Raw genomic sequence first — 19,677 nt, 5'->3', positions numbered from 1 at the left:
ATGAGAAGAAACAGCTGCAAACGTCCATTAATAATCAGAACATGGAATGTGTGAAGTTTCAATCTAGGAAAATTGGAAGTCATCAAAAATAAAATGGAACACATAAACATCGATATCCTAGGCATTTGTGAGCTGAGATGGACTGGTATTGGTGATTTTGAATCAGACAATCATATGGTCTACTATGTCAGGAATGACAATTTGAAGATGAATGGTGTCGCATTCTTCATCAAAAAGAACATTTCAAGATCTATCCTGAAGCACGATGCTGTCAATGACAGGATAATATCCATATGCCTACAAGGAAGATCAGTTAATACTATTATTCAAATTTACTCACCAACCACTAATGCCAAAGATTAAGAAATTGAAGATTTTTACCAATTTCTGCAGTCTGAAATGGGTCAAATATGTAATCAAGATGCATTGATAATTACTGGTGATTGGGAATGCGAAAGTTGGAAAAAAAGAAGAGGACTGGTAGTTGGAAAATATGGTCTTGGTGATAGAAATGATGCTGGAGGTCGCATGATAGAATTTTGCAAGACCAACAAATTATTGCAAATACCTGTTTTCAACAACATAAAGAGCGAGTATACACACGGACCTTGCCAGATGGAAGGCACAGGAGTCAAATCAGAAACCATTGAACAATATCATTAATATCACATGCCAGCAAAATTTTGCTGAAGATCATTCAAAAGTGGTTGCAGCAGTACATCAACAGGGAACTGCCAGAAATTCAAGCCGGATTCAGAAGAGGACATGGAACCAGGGATGTCATTGCTGATGTCAGATGGTTCTTTGCTGAAAGCAGAGAATACCAGAAAGATGTTTACCTGTGTTTTATTGACTATGCAAAGGCATTCCACTGTGTGGATCATAACAAATTATGGATAACATTGTGAAGAATGAGAATTCCAGAACACTTAATTGTGCTCATGAGGAACGTGTACATAGGCCAAGAGGCAGTCGCTCGAACAGAACAAGGGCATACTGCGTGATTTAAAATCAGGAAGCGTGTGTGTCGGGTTGTATCCTTTCACCATATTTATTCAGTCTGTAAGCTGAGCAAATAATCAGAGAAGCTGGACTATATAAAATGAAGAAGAATGCGGCATCAGGATTGGAGGAAGACTCATTAACAACTTGCAATATGCAGATGACACAACCTTGCTTGCTGAAAGTGAAGAGATTTAAAGCATTTACTGATGAAAATCAAAGACTACAGCCTTCAGTATGGATTACACCTCAACATAAAACAAAAATCCTCACAACTGGACCAATAAGCCACATCATGATAAATGGAGAAAAGATTGAAGTTGTCAAGGATTTCATTTTACTTGGATCCACAATCAACACCCACGGGAGCAGTTGTCAAGAAATCAAGCGACACATTACACTGGGCAAATCTGTTGCGAAAGACCTCTTTAAAGTGTTAAGAAGCAAAGATGTCACTCTGAGGACTAAGGTGTACCTGACCCAAATTATGGTATTTTCAGTCGCCTCACATACATGTGAAAGCTGGACAGTGGATAAGGAAGACTGAAGAAAAACTGATACCTTTGAATTCTGATGTTGGCGAAGAATACTAAATACACCACGGACTGCCCAAAGAACAAACAAATCTGTCTTGGAAGAAGTACAGCCAGAATGCTCCTTAGAAAGGAGGATGGTGAGACTTCGTCTCACATACTTTGAACATGTTATCAGGATGGACAAGTCCCTGAAGAAGGACATCATGCTTGGTAAAGTAGAGGGTCCGCAAAAAAGAGGAAGACCCTAGACGAGATGGACTGACACAGTGGCTGCAACAATGGGCTGAAACATAGCAACAATTGTGACCACGGTGCAGGACCAGGCAGTGTTTCGTTCTGTCGTACATAGGGAGGGTCGCTATGAGTCAGAACCGACTCGACGGCACCTAACAACAACATGGAATCTACAAAATGCTACAGAACTAATAGGTTAGCAAGGTTGCAGGTCATAAAAACAGTATATAAAAATCTATTTTATGTCTATATATACCAATAAGCAGGAAACGCTGGTAGTGTAGTGGTTAAGTGCTACGGCTGTTAACCAAGAGGTCAGCAGTTCGAATCCGCCAGGCGCTCCTTGGAAACTCTACAGGGCAGTTCTGCTCTGGCCCGTAGGGTCGCTCTGAGTCGGAATCAACTCAACGGCAGTGGGTTTGGTTTTTTGGTTTTTAGCAATAAGCAATCATACATTAAAATTAAAAAGACAACATCTATAGTAGCGTCAAAAGATGATATGTAAGACTTGTACACTGAAAACTACCAAACATTACTGAGAGAAAAAGACATAAATGAGCAATATGTCTTATTCATGGGTTGGAAGAATCTATTGTAAGGATGTTATTTCCCCCAAAACTTATCTATAAATTACATCCAATCCCAATTAAAACTCCAGCAGTCTTTTTACGTAGAAATTAACAAGCTGATTCTAAAATTCGTAATGGAAAACCAAAGAACCCAGAATAGCTAAAACAACTAAAACAAAGAAAGTTGAAAGACTAACACTACCTTTTTTGAAGTCTTATTATAAAGGCACAGTGCTCAAGACAACATCAAGACAAAAACTAGGTAGATAGAACAGAGTTTAGAAACAAACCCATGCAAATATGGACAACTGATGTTAGCCAATGGTGCAAAAGCAGTTCAGTAGAGAAAGAATAATCTTTTCAACAAATGACGCTGGAACAACTGGATCCCAGCCCAGTGCCATCGAGTCGAGAACTGGATAGCCGTATGTAATAAGGTGAACTTTGATACCTCATACGATACACAAAAATAACTAATATACATAGCTGATTATTGTAATTACTGTAAGTTGTACAGCTGTAAAAAGTTGAACTGGCGAAAGTCGTGTGATGGATATAGTCACAGCAACAACAATGGACAAAAACAGTAGCTGCTGAGGCTGCTTATAAACAACCAAAAACCTCATGAGGTTTAGTTCCTTGGTTTGGGGATTTAGAGTCATGGTTTTATAGGACCTCCCAGTTAATTGGCCTAATAACGTGTTTAGTTTTTTTGTTCCACCTCCTAGTTCGTCACGTAGTGCCTGGGGTCTTAAAAGCTTGTACGCATCATCCAAGGCACAACAATTGGTCTCTATTTGCCTGGTGTAACACAGGAAGAAGGAGAGCCAGGGATAGGAGGAGAATATGGAATGTGTGGCTGATCCCCTCCAAGAACTGCCTCCTTTGCCATGAGATCAGAGGAACTAGATGGTGCCTGGCTACCTACCTGAGTATTTTGATCGAAGATTCCATAGAAGAATCCTGATCAAAAGGGGGAAAATGTAGAACAGAATTTCAAAGTTTCATGAACTCCAGACTTTCTGGAGCCAAGGGGACTGGATGAACCCCTGAAACTATTGCCTTGAGATAATCTTTAAACCTTAAACCAAAACTATTCCCTGAAGTCTTCTTAAAACCAAACAATAATTTAGCTTAATGCCTTCCTTAAGCATTATGCTCTTCTAAAAACTATATGGGATCACTGAATGGACACGGAAATAGAAAGTAGAGGGAAGGAGTGTGCTGTCTCATTAGAGGGAGAGCGACTAGGAGTATACAGCAAGGTGTGTGTAAATTTTTATATGAGAGACTAACTTGATTTGTAAACTTTCACTTAAAGCACAATAAAAATTAAAAAAAAAACTATATGGGATCAAAGTGACAACAGCAACTCAAAAGATTAGGCAGGAAGCTTAGTGGGGCAGTGAATTTATGTTAATGGAGGAGGAACAACTCAGAGAAGGAGAGTGAGAATTGTTGCACAACTCAAAAATGTAATCAGTGTCTCTGGATTGTACACGTAGGAACTTGAATTGGTATATGTTTTTGCTGAGTATACTCTCAACAACAACAAAATGAAATAAAAAAAGAAAACTATTAAAATAATCAGAGACCTAAATGTAAAACCCCAAACTATAAAACTTCTATAAGAAAGCATACGGGGAAGTCTTTGTGACCTTGGTTAGGCAAGTATTTTTTAGATGTGACACCAAAAACACAAAATGGGAAAAAATTGGTAAACTGAACATCAAAATTAAAATCTAATGCTTTTCAAAAGACTGTTAAGAGAATTAAAAGACGAGCCACATATTCAGAGAAAATATTTGAAACACATATACCTGGTCAATAACTTGTATCAACAATATATAAATAACTCTCAAAACTCAAAATAGCCCAATTAAAAAATACACAAAAGGTTTGGAAACTTTACCGAAAAAGATGTGTGAATGGCTAATAAGCATCTTTTCATGTGCTTATTAGCCATTCACAAATCTTCAGTAATCTACTACACAATGTCTCAAAAAATTTACCTCCCGTGTACCCTTTTTCAAAAAGCCAGTCAAGGATGTCTTTCTTCAAAACAAAGGAATGCACGAAGAAAAGGATGATGTGGGATATACAAAGCAGGATACCCAGCACAGGAGAGAGGAGAAAGATGGTGAAGGGAGAATGCAGCATGACAGCCATGCACCAGGCGGGTCAGAAGGTTCCAGAGACACTAAAGAAATGAAATTGAAGAAAAATTGATGTGAATGAATTTACTATGCAGTGTTTTAAATAACTGAAGGACAGGTTGGTGTTGAAGTAGTGATTGGTACAGAGAAAACTAAGCAAATTAAAATTACATTAATTCTAGGAAAAAAAGAATGTTATATGGGTGTCTTAGGCTGGGCTCTCTAGAGAAGCAAAACCAGTGATATATATGTGCATGTATAGATAGATAGATAGATATTTATCTCAAGAAAATGGCTCACATGGTTGAGGAGGCTGGCAAGTTCCAAGTCCATGGGTCAGGCATCAGGCTAGAGGCTTCTCCTGACTCACATAGCTGCAGGGGCAGATGAACCCAAAATCGGCAGATCAGACAGCAGGCCACTGGCTCAAGGGCTATGGAAGCTGACAAATCCCAAGATTAGCAGGCAATATGGCAATATGGCTCAAGTCCCAAGAACCAGATGTCATGGATTGGATTATGTCCCCCTAAAAATACGTGTATCAATTTAGTTAGGCCATGATTCCCAGTGTTGTGTGGTTGTCCTCCATTTTGTGACTATAATTTTATGTTGAAAGCATTAGGGTGGTATTGTAACACTACTCTTACTCAAGTCACCTCCCTGATCCAAGGTGAAGGGGTGTGGCCTGCACTACCTTTTCTCTCTCAATAGATAAAAGGAAAGGGAAGCAAGCAGAGAGTGGGGACCTCATACCACCAAGGAAGCAGTGCTGGGGGTAGAGCACGTCCTTTGGACTCAGAGTCTCTTTGCCTGAGAAGCTCCTTGACCGTGGGAAGATTGAGGACAAGGACCCTCTTTCAGAGCCGACAGAGAAAGCCTTGGAGCTGATGCCTTGAATATGGACTTTTAGCCTGCTTTACTGTGAGGAAATAAATTTCTCTTTGTTAAATCCATCCACTTGTGGTATTTCTGTTATGGTGGCACTAGATGACTAAGACACCAGAGGTCAGATGATGATGATGAGCCAGATGCAGGATCTAGAGTGAACGAGCTTTGCCAGAATGTCCATATATGTATTGTATGCAGGCTACACCCTTCAGTAACTCCCCTTACAACTGATTGACCGATTACATCAGATCACATCATGGAGGATGACTACATCATTACATACCTGCCAAACTATATCATCACACAACTGCCAAACTACTGAGAATCATGGCCGAGTTGACACACAACCTTAGCCATCGCAACAAGAAAAGAAACTTAATCATAGTTTACTATCGATCAGCCTTGAATTGTCTACAGTCATATTAATAAATATGCTGAATATTAATACTAAAAAAATTAAGTTAACCATTTGGAGAATGTGGCAGAGGATGGGAAGTCTGTACAGTGAGGTTAGGTGAAGAGAGCTAATTTCTGTTGAGGTCTTCAATAGATAATGCCTAAAATGAGGTTTAAACAAAAACAAAAGAACACTGCAAACGTATCATTTAGAGACATGGAAGTAAGTATCAAAAGACTCAGGTAAGAGTTGAAAATGGTTGTTGCTCCTCAAGAAGGGAAGTGGGGAGGGGACGTAGGAGGATAGGGCTTAGAACTACTGTGCTCTTAAAAGCCTTGAGGACCAGCGACTGCTCTGACAGGGATCACAATAGAGGGCCCTGGACAGAGCTGGAGAAAAAATGTAGAACAAAATTCTAATTCACAAAAAAAGACCAGACCTATGGCCTGACAGAGACTGGAGAAACCCTGAGAGTATGGCCCCTGGACACCCTTTTTTTTAATTTTTATTAAGCTTCAAGTGAACATTTACCATTCCAATCAGTCTGTCACATGTAGGTTTACATACATCTTACTCCCTTCTCCCACTTGCTCTCCCCCTATTGAGTCAACCCTTAGAGTCTCTCGTTTCGTGCCAATTTTGCCATCTTCCCTCTCTCTCTATCTTCCCATCCCCCCTCCAGTCAAGAGTTGCCTACACACTCTCCCGTGTCCATCTGATTTAATTAGCTCACTCTTCATCAGCATCTCTCTCCCCCCCACTGACCAGTCCTTCTGATGCCTGATGATTTGTCTTCGGGGATGGTCCCTGTCCTGTGCCATCAGAAGTTCTGGGGAGCATTGTCTCTGGGATTCCTCTAGTCGCAATCATACCATTAGGTGTGGTCTTTTAGTGAGAATTTGGGGTCTGTATCCCATTGGTCTCCTGCTCCCTCAGGAGTTGTCTGTTGTGCTCCCTGACAGGACAGACATCGATTGTGGCCGGGCACCAACTAGTTCTTCTGGTCTCAGGATAATGTAGGTCTCTGGTTCATGTGGCCCTTTCTGTCTCTTGGGTTCTTAGTTGTCGTGTGACCTCGGTGTTCTTCCTTTGCCTTTGCTCCAGGTGGGTTGAGACCAATTAATGTATTTTAGATGGCTGCTTGTTGGCATTTAGGACCCCAGGCGCCACAATTCAAAGTGGGACGCAGAGTGTTTTCATAATAGAATTGTTTTGCCCATTGACTTAGAAGTCCCCTCAAACCAAGTTCCCCAGACCCCAGCCCCTGCTTCGCTGACCTTTGAAGCTTTCATTTTATCCCGGAAACCTCTTTACTTTTAATCCAGTCCAATTAGGCTGACCTTCCTTGTTTTGAGTGTTGTCTTTCCCTTCACCCAAAGCAGTTCTTATCTACAGATTGATCAATAAAAAGCCCTCTCCCTCCCTCCCTCCCTCCCTCCCCCCTTTGTAACCACATAAGTATGTGTTCTTCTCCGTTTTTTCTATTTCTCAAGATCTTATAATAGTGGTCTTATACAATATTTGTCCTTTTGCAACTGACTCATTTCGCTCAGCATAATGCCTTCCAGATTCCTCCATGTTATGAAATGTTTCAGAGATTCGTCACTGTTCTTTATCGATGCGTAGTATTCCATTGTGTGAATATACCACAATTTATTTACCCATTCGTCCGTTGATGGACATCTTGGTTGCTTCCAGCTTTTTGCTATTGTAAACAGAGCTGCAATAAACATGGGTGTGCATATATCTGTTTGTGTGAAGGCTCTTGTATCTTTAGGGTATATTCCGAGGAGTGGGATTTCTGGGTTGTATGGTAGTTCTATTTCTAACTGTTTAAGATAACGCCAGATGGATTTCCAAAGTGGTTGTACCATTTTACAATCCCACCAGCAGTGTATGAGAGTTCCAATCTCTCCGCAGCCTCTCCAACATTTATTATTTTGTGTTTTTTGAATTAATGCCAGTCTAGTTGGAGTGAGATGGAATCTAATCGTAGTTTTAATTTGCATTTCTCTAATGGCTAATGATCGAGAGCATTTTCTCATGTATCTGTTGGCTGCCTGAATATCTTCCTTAGTGAAATGTGTGTTCATATCCTTTGCCCACTTCTTGATTGGGTTGTTTGTCTTTTTGTGGTTGAGTTTTGACAGAATTATGTAGATTTTCGAGATCAGGCGCTGGTCTGAGATGTCATAGCTGAATATTCTTTCCCAGTCTGTAGGTGGTCTTTTTACTCTTTTGGTGAAGTCTTTAGATGAGCATAGGTGTTTGATTTTTAGGAGCTCCCAGTTATCTGGTTTCTCTTCATCATTTTTGGTAATGTTTTGTATTCTGTTTATGCCCTGTATTAGGGCTCCTAGGGTAGATTCTATTTTTTCTTCCATGATTTTTATCGTTTTAGTCTTTACGTTTAGGTCTTTGATCCACTTGGAGTTAGTTTTTGTGCATGGTGTGAGGTATGGGTCCTGTTTCATTCTTTTGCAAATGGATATCCAGATATGCCAGCACCATTTGTTAAAAAGACTATTATTTCCCCAATTGACTGACACTGGTCCTTTGTCAAATATCAGCTGCTCATACGTGGATGGATTTATATCTGGATTCTCAATTCTGTTCCATTGGTCTATGTGCCTGTTGTTGTACCAGTACCAGGCTGTTTTGACTACTGTAGCTATATAATAGGTTCTGAAATCAGGTAGGGTGAGGCCTCCCACTTTCTTCTTCTTTTTCAGTAATGTTTTGCTTATCCGGGGGTTCTTTCCTTTCCATATGAAATTAGTGATTTGTTTCTCTATCCCCTTAAAGTATGACATTGGTATTTGGATTGGAAGTGCGTTATATGTATAAATGGCTTTTGGTAGAATAGACATTTTTATTATGTTAAGTCTTCCTATCCATGAGCAGGGTATGTTTTTCCACTTAAGTATGTCCTTTTGAATTTCTTGTAGCAGAGTTTTATAGTTTTCTTTGTATAGGTCTTTTACATCCTTGGTAAGATTTATTCCTAAGTATTTTATCTTCTTGGGGGCTACTGTGAATGGTATTGATTTGGTTATTTCCTCTTCGGTGTTCTTTTTGTTGATGTAGAGGAATCCAAGTGATTTTTGTACGTTTATTTTATATCCTGAGACTCTTCCAAACTCTTCTATTAGTTTCAGTAGTTTTCTGGAGGATTCCTTAGGGTTTTCCATGTATACGATCATGTCATCTGCAAATAGTGATAGCTTTACTTCCTCCTTACCAATCTGGATACCCTTTATTTCTTTGTCTAGCCTAATTGCCCTGGCTAGGACTTCAAGTACGATGTTGAATAAGAGCGGTGATAAAGGGCATCCTTGTCTGGTTCCCGTTCTCAAGGGAAATGCTTTCAGGTTCTCTCCATTTAGAGTGATATTGGCCGTTGGCTTTGCATATACGCCCTTTATTATGTTGAGGAATTTTCCTTCAATTCCTATTTTGGTTAGAGTTTTTATCATAAATGGGTGTTGGACTTTGTCAAATGCCTTTTCTGCATCTGTTGATAAGATCATGTGGTTTTTATCTTTTATTTATGTGATGGAAGGACACCCTTTTTTAATGAAGTCACTCCTGAGGTTCACCCTTCAGCCAAAGATTAGACAGGCCATAAAACAAAATGAGACTAAATGGGCACACCAGCCCAAGGGCAAGGACAAGAAGGCAGGAAGGGATAGGAAAGCTGGTAACGGGGAACCCAAGCTTGAGAAGGGGAGGCTGTTGATATGTCATAGGGTTGGCAACCAATGTCACAAAACAATATATGTATTAATTGTTTAATGAGAAACTAGTTTGCTTGGTAAACCTTCATCTAAAGTACAAAAAAAAACAATGTTGTAGAGCGAGTTGACTCTTTGAACGAATGACTCTGATTAGAATATGAAGTTTAAATAAGAGTTTCCCAGTTCCCTGCAAAACAAGAGTGAGAACAAAATGCCTGACTCAAATAAGGCATAGTATAATGTAGTGTTCAATGCAGGCCCATAGGGGGCTCAGGAGGGCCTTTATTGCTTTTGAACTACGTGTTTACAGGCCAGGCAGCATCTTTACTTTCTTTGGTAGACCTATGATATTTACTCAGTTTTGTTCCTGACCATTGCTCTTGAAATCCTGGGAGTATATTCAGAGATCTCAAGAAACCTGGGAGGAAGGGGAGGGGAGGTAAGAGGAGTCAATGTGAAGTCACTGAAAAGAATTTCTGAATTGGATGGTAATAACGTACCCTTCCTCCTTTCTGTGGACATAGGAAATGTCCTTGAAATTCCAACATTTGCATCTTCCCTCTTTGTATCTTTTTATAAAATATATAAAAAATATATATAGTCAATCTAAAATCTAGTTATTTTCCATTTGTGGTGATACCGTGCAGAGTGTATATTATTTAATATCGTTATTCCTGATATTACCAACAGAAATCTTTGTAAGTTATCTTGTCCATTAATGGGTTGATTGGTATCACCATAGGCAAACAGGAGATTGGTAAATATACTTCATTGTAAAGATGACGAGAAGACACAGATATGAAACAATACTATGTCACTGTCATTCTTACAAAGCGCTCTCTTTAGGACATTTGTAAACCTAGCCATTTGGTATTGCCACCCTACCTCTTTAATCTTTCAGTGGATTTATAAACTGTTAATCTTGAAGTAGATACAGTGGATGCTCATGATTCGTGCTATTTACATTCTATAAAGACAGTGCAAACACTGAATTAGCCAATACTGAGCCAGTGCTCTAAGGGAAATACAGGATTAGGTTCCTTTGAGCCCCGGTCACAACGTTTTCACCAACCGACCAATACGTAACTTTGTTCTATGTGTGCTTCTGTTTAAAGATACCTGACTTAATATATATTGTGATTCATTAACATTGAACTCACCTCTAACAGCACTATAACATGCCTGAATTGAAGCTTATCGAACACACGTATTTTTTCCATGAGGCATATCACAGGCTTTTGGCACTTAGAAACACCAGAGAGCACTTCAGCACTATGCTTGGGGACCATTTTAGACATCAAAATCATCAAGAAAAAGTACAAAAATGTGAAAAACATGGTGAAAAGGACATTATTTACAGTATAAGAGCAGAAGCAAGCAGGCAGTGTTGCCTTGTTTGAGCTTGGCTGGAGGAGTGCATGGAGAGATCTGAGGGGCAAGGCTCAGAAAGCCAAGCGAACCTTATCTTGAAGTTGTGTGCAGGGTAACTGACATGTGAGGATGACCCTGGACCATTCAAGGGCAACAGCCAGGGATTTAATGGCCTCTGCAGTAGGCCCTCATGTGGCCTCCTTGCTTTGTCTGCCTGCTGAGATCTTGCAGATGCTTATTAAACAACTGAAATTTTTTAATCACATGTAGGGTGTTGGCTGGGTTGGGAAGAGGCAGGGAGGAGTAACCCCCATGTGTCTGTCAGTTTGTCGTACTGTAGGAGCTTGTGCGTTGCTGTGATGCTGTAAGCTATGCCACCAGTATTCAAGTACTAGCAGCATCACTCATGGCGGATAGGTTTCAGCTAAGCTTCCAGTTTAAGACAGACTAGGAAGGAGGACCCGGCGGTCTACTTCTGAAAAGAATTAGCCAGTGAAAACCTTATGAATAGCAGTGGAACATTATCTGATACAGTGCTGGAAGACGAGCCCCTCAGCTTGGAAGGCACTTAAAATACGACTGGGGAAGAGCTGCCTCCTCAAAGTAGAGTCCTTAATGACGTGGATGGAGTCAAGCTTTTGGGACCTTCACTTGCTGATGTGGCACAACTCAAAATGAGAAGAAATAGCTGCAAACATCCATTAATAATCGGAAAGTGGAATGTATGAAGTATGAATCTAGGAAAATTGAAATCATCAAAAATAAAATAGAACACATAAAGATCAATATGGTAGGCATTAGCGAGCTGAAATGGACTGGTACTGATTATTTTAAATCATATGGTCTACTATGCCGGAAATGACAACTTGAAGAGGAATGGTGTTGCATTCATCATCAAAAAGAACATTTCAAGATCTATCCTGAAGTACAGTGCTGTCAGTGATAGGATAACATCCATACTCCTACAAGGAAGACCAGTTAATACAACTACTATTTGAATTTATGCACCAGTCACTAAGGCCAAAGATAAAGAAATTGAAGATTTTTACCAACTTCTGCAGTCTGAAATTGACTGCACATGCAATCAGGACGCAGTGATAATTACTGGTGATTGGAATCCAAAAGTTGGAAACGAAGAAGAAGGATCGGTAGTTGGAAAATATGACCTTGGTGATAGAAACGATGCCGAAGATTGCATGATTGAATTTTGCAAGACCAACGACTTCTTCATTGCAAATACCTTTTTTCACAAATGTAAACGGTGACTATATGCATAGACCTCGCCAGATGGAACATACAGGAATCAAACTGACTACATTTGTGGAAAGAGACAATGGAAAAGCTCAATATCATCAGTCAGAACAAGGCCAGGGGCCGAATGCAAATCAGAGCATCAATTACTTGTATGCAAGTTCAAGTTGAAACTGAAGAAAATTAGAACAAGTCCACGAGAGTCAAAGTATGACCTTGAGTATATCTCACCTGAATTTAGAGACCATCTCAAGAATACATTTGACATATTGAACACTAAAGACCAAAGAACAGATGAGTTGTGGAATGACATCAAGGACATCATAAATGAAGAAACAATGGGTCGTTAAAAAGACAGAAGAGAAAGAAAAGACCTAAATGGATGTCAGAAGAGACTCTGAAACTTGCTCTTGAACATCGAGTTGCTAAAGCTAAAGCAAAAGGAAAAATGACAAGTAAAAGAGCTGAACAGAAGATTCCAAAGGGCGGCTCAAGAAGACAAAGTAAAGTATTACGATGCCATGTGCAAAGACCTGGAGATAGAAAGCCAAAGGGAAGAACATGCCAAGAAATTTGGGAGACAGCTACCTGGCCAACCAACTGGAATAGATCCATTTTTATGCCTATTCCCAAAAAAGGTGATCTAACTGAATGTGGCAATTATCAAACAATATCATTAATTTCACGTGCAAGCAAAATTTTGCTGAAAATCATTCAAAAGTGACCGCAGCAGTACATCAACAGGGAACTGCCAGAAATTCAAGCCGGATTTAGAAGTGGATGTGGAACCAGGGATCTCATGGCTGATGTCCAATGGATCCTGTTTGAAAGCAGAGAATACCAGAAGGATGTTTACCTGTGTTTTATTGACTATGCTAAGGCAGTTGACTTTTGGATAACATTACGAAGAATGGGAATTCTGAAACACTTAATTGTGCTCATGAGGAATCTGTACATGGGTCAAGAGGCAGTCATTCGAACAAAACAATGGGACACTGCATGGTTTAAGGTCAGGAAGTGTATGCATCAGGGTTGTACCTATTCAATCTGTACGCTGAGCAAATAATCTGAGAAGCTGGACTATATGAAGAAGACTGGGGCATCAAGATTGGAGGAAGACTTATTAACAACCTACACTATGAAGATGACACAACCTGGCTTGCTCAAAGTGAAGAGAACTTGAAGCACTTACTGATGAAGATCAAAGCCACAGCCTCCAGTATGGATTACACCTCAACATAAAGAAAACAAAAATTCTCACAACTGGACCAATAAGCAACATCATGATAAATGGAGAAAAGATTGAAGATTTCATTTTACTTGGATCCACAATCAACACCCATGAAAGCAGCAGTCAAAAAATGAAAAGATATGACTTCTGGCCAACATGGTGCCATAGACAGAAGCACTTTGCTGTCCCTCCACAGCAAATACCCCAAAACTAAGTAAAACAGAGACAAACATCATTCCTGGAACCCGAAGTGTCAAATGAAGAGATAAAGAACTCAGCCAAACAGCAAATGGAATAAGAAACTGACAGAGAACAGAGATCGAGGAGAGATACATGCAGAGGTCCCCTATCAGCTAACACAACACAGATTTGCCATCTTGGACTCCTGTCAGAGATTGGTGGACGGGGAGCATGGGAAAGCAGCTTCAAGGAGCTCCCAGCAGGAGACAGAGCACCCGGGAACTGGTGATATATAAGTTTTCCTAATCCCCACTCCCTCTTAGGCCTCCTCTGTTTCCTGCAGATCACAGTCTCTTGGCTGGGAGGCAACTGCTTTGGCCCTGGGCCACTTGGATTCACCCTGCCCACACTGGCCTGCTCCCTGAGTGCCATTTGTCTGTTGATACTGTTGCTTTTTTCCATTTCTTTTGGTTTCTTCCATGCCTCCCACCACCTCCCCCTCCTTTCTCTCGAACACCTGGCTCCATGTGCCATCTTTGCTTCCTCTTGAAAGGCTGTGAATCGCCACTTGACAGGAGCACCACCTCCCCCAGCCTGAGACACCATGCTGGTGGGATCCCCAGGGCTTTTTTTCTTTGCTCTGTTCTTTTTTCTTTTTGCTGCTTGGGAGCCCCTTCTAGCCAGGCTGTGCCACACGGCTTAGGAGCCACCTACCTAGTCTTTGCAGCCCCTGGGGGCATTTCTTTTTTCTTTCTCTCTCTTTTTTCCTTTCTGTCTTTCTTCATTTCTCAGTTCTTGTCTCTCTATACTTACTTTCTTTTCTTGTCTCCTGAATACCTGGTGCTATGTGACATCTATACCACCTCTAGCCAGGCTATACTGTGCAGACCAGGAGCCACTTCCCTAGTCTTTGCACCTGCACCACTGGGACCCCTGGGGATTTTCTTTTCTCCAAATTTTTATCTAGTTTCCCTTTTCTTCCCCCCCCACCCCCCATTTCTTGGTTTCCCATCTCTCCACTCCAATGGCAAGCTCCCTTAGTGCTCTTTTATGTTTGTTTGTTTTTGGATCCTGTTTCTCTCCCCTCTTCCCCATACCCATATTAGCTCCACATATCACAACATCCCCCCTCCTTCCTACCTACCTGCACTGTGCACTGAACATCACATCCCAAGCAGCACAGGCCTGGCCTACCAAAACGTGCCCAGCACTGATTCCCAACCTGCCCTACTGGTCCTAGTACATGTCACAAACAACCCATCCCAGCCCCTCCCCTTCAGCTGGACCTGCCCTGCTCCCTATAGCTGAGCAACTGGCCCCGTTCATTGGACTAGAAGGTGAAAAGTATCATGACCACAGTTAAGCAAACAACAAAGAACGCATAGCCCGCCTGCTCAGACATAACCAAATAAAACAAAAAAGGAAAATGAAACAAACAAGTATACAATCAATAAATGAAGAAAATAACTACTGAATGTCCCAAAGACAGCAGATGATATCGAAACATGTGAAAAAACAAGACAGGATGGTCCAGTAAACCCATTGCCATCGAGTCGATTCCAACTTACGGCAACCCTATAGGATAGAGTTGAACTGCCCCATAGAGCTTCCAAGGAGCATCTGGTGGATTCAAACTGCCAACCTTTTGGTTAGCAGCCATAGCACTTAACCACTACGCCACCAGGTTTTCCATGGTTCCAGCAGGCATCCAAAATAAAACATCAGATGACTTTCCGGTAGAAGAAAAGGCACTAGAACTATCTGACAGGAAATTCAAATCTCTAATATTTAGAGCTATTCAAGAGTTGAAGCAAAAAGCAGACAAAAATGAGGAAAAAATAGACAAATTTATGGAAAAGGCAGATAAATTCATGGAAAATGCAGACAAAAAACTGGAAGAATTCAGGAAAATAATGCAGAACAAAATGCCAAAATAAGTTCACAACTAGAAATCATACAAAAACACTTAGAAATCCGAAAGATAAACAAGGAGATTTCAGAAATGGACAGTGTCATAAAAGGGCTGAGGAGCAGGTCTGAAATGATGTAAAACAGAACCAGCAAAATTGAAGACAAATACTTGGATCCAACTCTGAGGAAAAATCAGAAAAAAGAACAAAGAAAAATGGAGAAATCCTGAGAATTATGTGGGATACAATCAAAAGCAAAAATTTACGAGCAATCAGAGTTCCAGAACGGGGGAAGAAATGGAAAGCGCAGAGAGGATCATTGAAGAATTGCTAACAGAAAACTTCCCTAATATCATGACAGGTGAAAAGCTGACCACCCAAGAAGCTCAATGAACCCCACATAGGATAGACCCCAAAAGAAAATCATCAGGGCATATCATAATCATATTTGCTAAAACCAAAGACGAAGGAATCCTGAGAGCAGCTCGAGAAAAATAAAAAGTCACATACAAAGCTGAAACAATAAGAGCTCTGGTTATTCTGCAGAAACCAAGCAGGCAAGAAGGCAATAAGATGACATATATAAAACCTTGAAAGAAAAAAACTGCCAGGCAAGAATAATATATCCTGCAAAACTCACATTCAAATATGATTGTGAAATTAGGACATTTCCAGGTAAACAGAAATTAAGGGAATATGTAAAAACCAAACCAAACTTACAAGAGTTATTAAAGGGAATCCTTCAGTCTGAGAACAAACAACATCAGACGACAGCCTGAGTCTAGGATGCACTATTGTACCAGCCAGATACTGAAGCAGGCAGTCATGAAAGGGTTATTAAGGGTTATTAACCATCCCATAATAGTTGTTTTTCCAGAAATGTCTATTCTTGCTACATTTTTGTTACAACTTTTACAACACTTCAATCCCCAGGTTTCTTGCTTTCTCCCGGCAGGAGGCCGAGGCGCAGGCACACTGACTGCAGATCTACCCGCTACGGGACCTTCCTGGGGTGGCAGTAGTGAGCCGTCGCAGTTTTTTTCGGGCTGTGGCAGTATTTTTAGAGCCGTGTGCAAAAACCCATTCACTAAAATTATGTGGACCACACACGCATCAAAAGACTGAAGATCCTGCCCTCACTGTTCATGCATACGTATGTCACTCCCTCTAAAAGGAGCAAATCTGCCCTGGCTCAGGGAGCTGGCAGCCTTACGTCATGAGAGCCTGCCTGTCTGCCAGTTTGCAAACTGAATAAACCTTTCTGTTCTTCAACCCTGTGTCTGACTGACTTCAATTCACTAGTATGCTTGCCAAGAACCTATTAGTTGACTGCTTCGTTTGACACCCGAGATGAGACTCAGCAGAGACTCCAGCTCAGGGTAAATTAGGTCCTGAAACCTCTTCTGAAGGGTGCCCTCGACCCTCCATTGGGTCAGGAGGATTTTCCAAGCAGCACCAACCCCGCATCAGACAACCTGTGGGTCCTCAGTTGGAGAACAGAAATGTTCTGACAGTAGCATGAAACAGGTACCTATTTAAGTTTCATTTTGGAGTAGCTACTAGGTGGTGGATTGTGTTCTCAGTCATGGGTGTTATTAGGCCTTGTGGTGATCTCGCTGTGTTCTGGGGCTGAGTCCCCACCTGCATGAGGGCACAGGTCTCCTTCTGGTCTTTTGTCTTGGCCCCTGCATTTTTTTTTTTTGGTTGAGATCTGGTTATGGGATCTGGTTAATTGTCTTTGTGTCTTGAGCCCCCGTTTGTCTCATGTGTTTCCTAGGAAGACTCGACCAGCTCGAGACCAGGACCCTCCCTGTGCGGGACAGTTTTATCTCTCTCTCCCTTTTTCTTCTGAGGTGTGTACTGAAACATTCTTTCTAATTTTAGATACTGAATCTTGTATAAGACACTAATTCAGTTAGAACAAAGTACACTCCTTACAAATATTGGCTCTGGAAGGTGTGGTACTTGAATGGCGCCACTGAGATTATTTATCCAGGTAACCAAGCTATGTACCTCTAAATAGCCAGGGCCTCTCGAATACATCCTTCCCCTGACCAACTAATTGGAAGGAATAACATCTATAAACAAGTTGGGCACTGGTCAGTCCACCCGTAAACCATCCCCTTTAGAATGCGTCTTAACCCATTGGGATTTTTTTTTTTTTAATTGGGGCACCAGGAGGAAGGGTTTGAGGTTCCTCTGTGGCACAGCTTGGCCTCAATATAACTTAGAAGATCAAGACAAGTGGCTGGCCAAGGAAAGTTTGAATTATAATACCATTTTGCAGTTAGATTTGTTTTGTAAGAAAACCCGTAAGTGGAATGAAGTACTTTATGTTCCAATGTTCATGACTCTGTATTAGAATCAGGGATTACAACAGCAATGCAAATTAATGGTCCAGGTTAATCAGAAATCTAAACAAGTTCTTGAGACAGAAGAGTCTGAGGTTGTAGCGGGACTGCCACCTCCATATAACCCTATTTACCCTCAGATTCCCCAAGTGGTTCCCACCAACCCCAGGCCGGGGCCTCAGGAGCAGCCCCTGCTGATCCTGGGACCTCAGGAACAGGAACGGTCTCCCCACCTCACACCCGCAGTGGTGCTACATTTGGCCAGGGACAGTCCGTTTCCTCAACTAGCCAGAGTACTGACAAAGAGGGTGATCCAGAAGTGGGCCAATTCCCCTTAAGAGAGGCTCGAGAAGGACTTCGGAAACTGGTAACCCGATTCTTGAAAACAGGACTTCTTCGAGCGTGCCAGTCGGAGTACGACACACCCACCCTGTCAGTAAAGAAACCCACTGGAGAATACAGGATGGTACAGGACCTCTGAGCTATCAATCACATCGTAAGTGATATCAGCCCAGTTGTCTGGAGCCTTGCTAGCTCTAATACCTGGAGGCTGTAACAACTTCTCCGTGCTTGATTTAAAAGATGCATTTCTCTGCATCCCCGCTGCCCAAAAATCTCAGGCACTGTTCACCTTTGAGTGGCAAGGCTACAACACAGAACACGAGTCCCAATTAACCTGGACTGCAGTCCCCATGCGCCCCACCTCAGGGATTTGAAAAAAGCCCAGCCGTCTTTGGAGAAGCACCCAATCGGGATCAGCAGGGCCTCAAATTAGAGGAGGGTGTCCTGCTCCAATATGTTGACGATCTTCTCATCGCCAGTAAAGGGCGTAAGGCCTCTGACCAAAATACGTTTAAGACTTTGAATCTCCTGGCCTGACTGAGATATAAAGTCTCAAAGGAAAAAGCCCAGATATCCCACCTACAGGTCCAATATTTGGGATTCCTCACATCACAAGGAACTCGAACCCTGCCACCCACACATAAAGAGGTTGTTTGTGCTACCCAGCAACCATCCAACAGATGGGAACTTAGGGGACTTTGGGTATGGCTGGGTTTTAAAGAATCTGGATTTACAATGCTACAAAAGGGGGGATGGAGACCCATTCATTTGGTCTCCTAGCTGCCGATAGGCCTTTAAGAAAATAAAGGCTGCATTATTAAAGGCCCCCGCTTCAGGCCTCCCTGACTTGGAAAAGCCTTTTCATCTCTACACCTACGAACGCAAAGGGACGGCCCCGAGAATCCTTACCCAGAGTCTGGGGCCTCATCAGAGACCCGCAGGATACTTCTCCAAGCAATTAGACTTGACCACACAGAGATGGCGCTGGAAATCTGGCACATACCCAGCTGTCGCCAGCAGTCAACCCAGCACAAAGCAAGAGTTGAGACAGCAGAAATAAGAAAGAATAAAAAGCCCTTCAAGATAGCTTGTGTTGAGCGACCTTGAAGAGTCCTCAGAAACCCTCTCTGGAATTCTCTGATAGAGGCCCCTGCCAAGATAACCGAGCAGCAACATAGTTGCAGCTGCAATAGTAAGGGGAAAACTAAAATAGGAGGGCCCGCCTCCAGGTTGCCAGGCAGCTGGGCTGGACCCATGTTTGCACTTAGTGTGGTAGAGGCGTGGCTCCACAAATGACTGAGGGCTCTGCCAACTTTTCCCAGATCTTATTTAAGAAACAATTAAGACCGAAGACTAAGCCTAGGTCCCTCTGTCACCAGGGAGGGCCAAAGGCCTTGTGTTACAATTAAAGTTCAATGAGGTAAACTTTGGGGTCTGAGGTCACTATCATTGAGACACTTGCTCCAGCCTAAGGATGAGTCTCTTTGGGGCCCCTACAAATCCTTATTGTATGTACTGATGA

The 19,677-nt window shown here is 41.7% G+C and overlaps 1 protein-coding gene across 2 annotated transcripts in view; it reads left to right on the top strand.

Annotated features, from left to right (window-relative positions):
• EPHX1 (epoxide hydrolase 1) overlaps positions 1-19,677 on the top strand; it is a 79,444-nt gene that overhangs the window by 13,345 nt on the left and 46,422 nt on the right. The gene's annotated exons all lie outside the window — the stretch shown is intronic.

The sequence above is a fragment of the Loxodonta africana genome, chromosome 25, assembly GCF_030014295.1.
Source record: "Loxodonta africana isolate mLoxAfr1 chromosome 25, mLoxAfr1.hap2, whole genome shotgun sequence".
NCBI lineage: Eukaryota > Metazoa > Chordata > Mammalia > Proboscidea > Elephantidae > Loxodonta > Loxodonta africana.
This window is presented reverse-complemented; position numbering and strand designations above follow the sequence as displayed.